At 36.0% G+C, this 5,989-nt stretch overlaps 1 protein-coding gene across 1 annotated transcript in view; it reads right to left on the reverse strand.

Moving 5' to 3' along the window:
- Nucleotides 1-5,989, reverse strand: part of LOC103258278 (arf-GAP with Rho-GAP domain, ANK repeat and PH domain-containing protein 2-like) — a gene marked incomplete at its 5' end in the record, with an annotated part of 65,167 nt that overhangs the window by 31,402 nt on the left and 27,776 nt on the right. The gene's annotated exons all lie outside the window — the stretch shown is intronic.

Here is a 5,989-nt window from a genome sequence, read left to right on the forward strand (position 1 = left end):
TGGAACCTGCGGACTCAGGCAATCCACTCACCTCAGCCTCTCAAAGGTGCGGGATTACAGGCTGAGACACCGAGCCCGGTTTCTTCAAACTTTTTAAATGTGAATACTGGGCAAATTAAAATTACATATGTGGCTAGCATTATATTTCTTTTGAACAGTACTGCATATACACAGACAAAAAAGGAAACATTTTCAGGCATTCTGGTTCAGGAATCTAGGGATTCTTAAGAGCTTATAGAACCCTGTAAATATGAAGCAGGTATGAATCAGAAAGGCAAAGCTGCTAAGGTTGAGAATTTAACAGTAATTATATTTCATGTGCCACAGTGTCAGTAGGCCACATTTAGATATCATTTCAATTAGTTTTATTAAAAATCCTTTATGAGCCGGGCTCAGTGACTCAGCCTGTAATCCTCCACCTTCGGTTGGCTGAGGTGAGTGGATTGCCTGAGCCCGCGGGTTCGAGACCCGCCTGGGCAGCAAGACCTCATCTCTACAATAAATCAAGAAATCAGCCGGGCGTGGTAGCGCGTGCCTGTAATTCTGGCTACTCGGAAGGTTGAGGCGGAAGGATCGCCGGAGCCCAGCAGGTCGAGGCAGCGGTGGCCGGGAGCGGCCACTGCACTCCAGTCTGGGCGACAGAGTGAGACTACAACTCAAAAAAAAAAAAAAAAATCCTTTATGGTGAAAACACTAATTTTGTATTTGTATTTTTATCATGCATAAATGTATCATTATACCTTAAGTCGAAAACTATCCCTTGAAATCCAAACATAATGTATTTAACTGCTTACTTGAAAACTGAAGAACAGCCAAAAAAAACCCTCAAGCCAACTGCACAGTTATTATGTCAGCTTCTGCTTCTTCTATAAAATAAGAGTAATGACACCTATCTTGTAGGATCATTGTGGCCCTTACATTGAGGAGAAAAAAAAATTGTACGGCAGAACATAATAATAGCAGGAGTAGGACCTTTAGCAACTGGTATTAAAGTGATATTATTTTTAATAGCCATGTATCATTTCTGAAATCAACAAAATAACTTAAGATATTTTAGAAAGAAAAACTCTTAGTCTGAAACCCAACAACGGTTGGTTGATTTGGAAAAAAACTTTTACATATACAGCAAATAATATACAAATGCTCACACCTGCAATTAGCACAAGAAAACAAAAGACAAAAACCATAAATATTTCCTTACAACTCAAATATGAGCATGGGATGACTAACTGGAAGCAAAAATTCCCAGGATTAATCACATCACTGATCCTAACCACAAGCAAGCACACAAAGGTAATTAACAAGTCCCAGTTGTCTTAATTATATATATGTGTGTGCACACACACACACATACACACATATAAACATATATCTATAAACATAAATAAATATATATATATATATATATGCCTCAAATAGTATTTTTTAAAATCACACTGTCATACTAATAGGTTCTTTTTCAGTACTTTATAACTTTAAAATAATTACTGAAAAACATACTCTTAAAATTTGTCTTCTGGGAAAATGTCTTAATATTCAACTCCATAGAGAAATATTTTTAAAAGATATTTTATAGTTAGATGAGAAAGATAGTAAACAATTTGGAAAACATTGGATAGACTTTGTGATTCAGCTGATTTTGCGCAGGAAAATGGAGAAAGGCATTTATAAATGCCTTGCTGGTTTAGAAATAAGAAGAGATTTTTTTTTAAAGGCACGAAGTTAAGATCAAGTTGTGAAATATAGGTATTGTATATTGCTCAAGACAAATTTCATTTACAATATCTGACAGTACCTCCTTCATTTAAATTTTTATTCAAATTAATAAGTCTTTAACATTTTAAATAAGCCATAAAAAGTATGCGTATGCCCAATGTCAAACACTTATGGGTTAAAGTGGAAATAGGCTTAGGGAAAACTATTGTTTATAATTTAAATGTTTAAATATTAAAATTTATTTTAGTAATCACTTTATATAACTGAGCATATTACCTAACTTTTGGAATACACAATAGTAAGGGACTCAGGAGGAAAACTTCAACAGGCACATATGTTATGGATGAGGAAAAACAAAATAAATTTGAAATATGAAGCTCTATGATAAATATGATTCAACTATTTTCTAAAAGCTCTCACAACTGAATTTCTGTATGCTTTCAAATGTAAAATAAGAAAAGACACCAATTAAAGGTCAAAATAAAGCTATACACTCTGGGGTGCACTGTGTGTGACTCTGCATGTAACAATAGCAAGGTTATGAATTGAATGGTTTCCAGTAATTCATTCTTCCAAACTGTTCAATTACTGGTTTGATGCCAACTTTGAGACATTTTACTCTTGTATTTTTCATCCCCTTGACCTCATCCTGGGCAGAAAGCTCCCTTGTTCCCGAAGAATCTGGTTCAGTATAAAGTTCATTCCAGCTGTAAGCATCACACCTGCTATCTAGACCTTGTCAGATATAGTTTCAAGCTACTTTGTCAATGTGAAAGTTGCATATCTTGAGTGGAGTCCCTAGTCCTGGTATACAGACCTTTGCAGTAGGATCCCTGCTTAATACTTCTTGAGATTCTAGTCAGAACTCCTATCTTTGCTTTATGCTTTGGGCTTCTCTCTTCTCTGGAATCTTGCAATCCTAGGACTGCTCCTAGCATACTGATCTTCCCAGATGACAATTTTTTCTAGTTCCTAACTTCAGAAGACTAATATTTCAAATGCCACATAAACAATCTTTCTTGTCTTACCCACTTACTATACAGTTACTCAATATCCATTGGTTCCCTCTGAACTAATCAAAAAGAAATATTTCACACATGATGTAGTTCACAATAAAAATCCTAGCCACGATGTTATATAAGTTGCAAAGCACAGAAAACTCCTTTGTAATAAAAGTTTAAACAAAAGAAATAAAAAAGAACATAACATGTATATCTGCTTTTAACTGAAGGAAAAAAACAGCTATTATACATAATTAATGTACTAAAGAAAGCCATTAAGTTAGCAACTTGGAAAAACCATGTAAGGTTTTATGAGTGTACTACACTCCCCAAAGCACCAAACTCCCCCAGAGGAAGATTCTGGCATGTATCCTAATAGGTACCATTTCATTTACCTTTTTTTGTTTTTCATTCCAATCAAATTCCAGCATGCTGTCATATATACTGAATTATAAAACCCTTCTGGCTGGGCGCAGGGGCTCACGCCTATAATGCCAGCACTTTGGGAGGTGGAGGTGAGAGAACTGCCTGAGCTCAGGGGTTCAAGACCTGTCTGGGAAACTTTGTTAATCCTCACCTCTACAATAAATCAAAAATTTAGTGTGGTGGCACATGCCTGTGGTACCAGCTACTTGGAAGGTTGGGGTGGAAGTATCCCCTGAGCCCAGCAGGTTGAGGCTGCGGTGGCTGTAAGAGTGCCACTGCCCTCCAGCCTGGGCAACAGAGTGAGACTCTAACTCAAAACAAAACAAAACAAAACAATAACAAAAACCCCTCCCTATTCTTGTAGGATGAGAATGGCTAGGCTGGAATTTAATGAAATTAGAATACTGTGGGTAAGAAAATGAACTGGTGTTCCTAGTTATATTGAGCTATCATTTTGTTATTGATCAGAAAAGCTCTTAAAATTGCAAGTATGAAATGAAACAGAATGCCCCAAATTATTTAAACAGCACAGACTCATAGTGCAACCAGGACAATGAAACATATCCTCACTTCCCGCAAAAATAGTTTTTCCAAGCCATCTGAAAACCTGACGTTCTTATACAAGATTAGCAACCGCTAACTAGTGCACCTAATCCCAATAAAATAATTGGCACATGGAGGAGAGTTTGGGGATGAGGGGAACGAGAGAAAAAAAGAAGCATACATTCAAGAAGGATATTTATAAAATATACATTCCCTGTCACCCTCTCCTATCCAGGCAGCTAGCAATTCAGTCATAGATCTTTCCGCATTTCTCTTCAGTGTTCAAAACCACTTCATTCCTATTGTCATCTCTCTATACTTTGCTTTTTCTATCTAATACTTGGATTCCAGGAATCCATAACTCCATGTCCTGGCTTTTTGATGGCTCCAATGTACAAATGCAAATTCTTGTTAAAAAAAAAAGCCCTGCTCAGAGTCCTACATTTCTACTAATTAAGGCCTGTCTTAACATTAAAATCCTAACTCCTCTTCTAGCCTTTTAAAATGCAAAATAAATGAGACTCCTCCTACCCATTTTTATAAATTATTAAATTTAAGTATTTAATGGTTATAATTCAATCAATCACAATATACTGTTTAGAAAACCTAGTTTTATCTCTGTGGTATGACTCACATGGATTACTCGAATGAACTTGAGAGGAAGTCCATCTCTTTGCTTCTATATATATTCTATCCCCACTTCTGGACCCAACTCATTCTTAAAATATTTTTCCAACTACTCCAGTCCTCATTTTTCACTTATGCTTTTAAATTCCAACATATAATGTCATCCTTGAATGCCTAAGACGTCATATTGGCTTTGTAATTTAAAATGCATAATCATTTCAGTTTTGCTGCTTGAAATAAGGTGTGCTTTGGGTTTTCTTCTCCAACCTAGACAAAAGCTAGACAGCATAGTGACTAAGAGCACGTTCTGGAGCAAGACCTCCTGAACTTGGATGACAACCACATTCTCTGGTGGATCAGAGGCAGTGGTCTCTACAGCATTGCTTTCTTATCTGCAAAATGGGAATACATACAGCATTCATCTAGTGGATTTGCATGTGAAGAGCTTAGAAGAGTGCATGGCACACAAAAAGTGGAATGTAAGCTCTTTCTTAGTTAACAGAGGGTAGACATTTTTCTCTGTGTTATAGAATCTGTAACAAATAATACAGAAAGAACGACCCTTCTAAAAATCTGATGATTTATAAACTGGGGTTATAAAAGCTTAAAAAACCTAACATCTGACTTATCCTTGAGTTTAGAATAGTAAGGGATTTAGACAGACTATATGAGCTGGATTTGAAGAGATCTTGATTATAATGCCTCTTCCACTTATCAGCAGATCACCTTGAAAGAGTTATGCAACATCTCTTTGCCCAAGTTTCCAAATCCTAGGCCATATGCTAGAAGGGGCTCAAGCATGTATGGATTTTGGTATGGGTGGGCATTTCCAGGCATCCATCCCCCACAGACACCAAAGGAAAACTGTATTGAAGAAGCAGTGGTTAATAGAACTGGTAGCCTGTGGACAGCCTTCTATAATTAGATCATCTATAAGTAGTTAAATTGTAAATATAGTTGCTACCAAAATAGGATAGGATTGACTGGAAAAATGCCAGACATTTTACTGACAAAGCAGTAAACTGCAGAAAATGGAAAATGACTTTTCTATTCTGTTTTTATTATTACATTGAATTGTAATGAGACTTTTCTAAAATATAAGTTAGTATAATAAGTGATATTTATTTTACATTAAAGTATAATTTTCAGCATACATTAAGGTAACTTTCAGCATACTCTTAATAAACACAAGAGAGAACACTTCAGAGTTTTGAAAGTGTTCGTATATTTTCTCATGTGATTCCCAGGCAACTTCCCAAAGTAGTGAGTACAGGTAATATCTCACTTACAAATGTGGTTCACAATGTGTGATAAGATTAGGAAGAAATTACACTAGTATCAGAATTCAGGCCTCTTAATATTTATTGTACAATTTTATCTCCTATCCTGGGACACTTATTTTATAGGTATTGGTCATGATTATCAGGTTCAATGGCCACTATCATCAGCCACAAGAACAGTACATGTCCAGGCACATTTCTTGACTTTAAACACTTCATTTTACACTATTAAGCACTCTTTTTCCTAAAACCCTTTGGTGATTTCCATAACATTGCCCTCCTCCTTATTTTCTTGTGACCCTTATGATTGTTCCTCCACAGGGTTTCTTTTGCAATATCCATTCCTTCTTACTCTCAAACTAAGATTACATTATTTTGTATTCTGCCAAGGCTAAA

This window comes from Carlito syrichta, unplaced genomic scaffold (assembly GCF_000164805.1).
Source record: "Carlito syrichta isolate Samal-C Ts95f unplaced genomic scaffold, Tarsius_syrichta-2.0.1 Scaffold302049, whole genome shotgun sequence".
Classification (NCBI taxonomy): domain Eukaryota; kingdom Metazoa; phylum Chordata; class Mammalia; order Primates; family Tarsiidae; genus Carlito; species Carlito syrichta.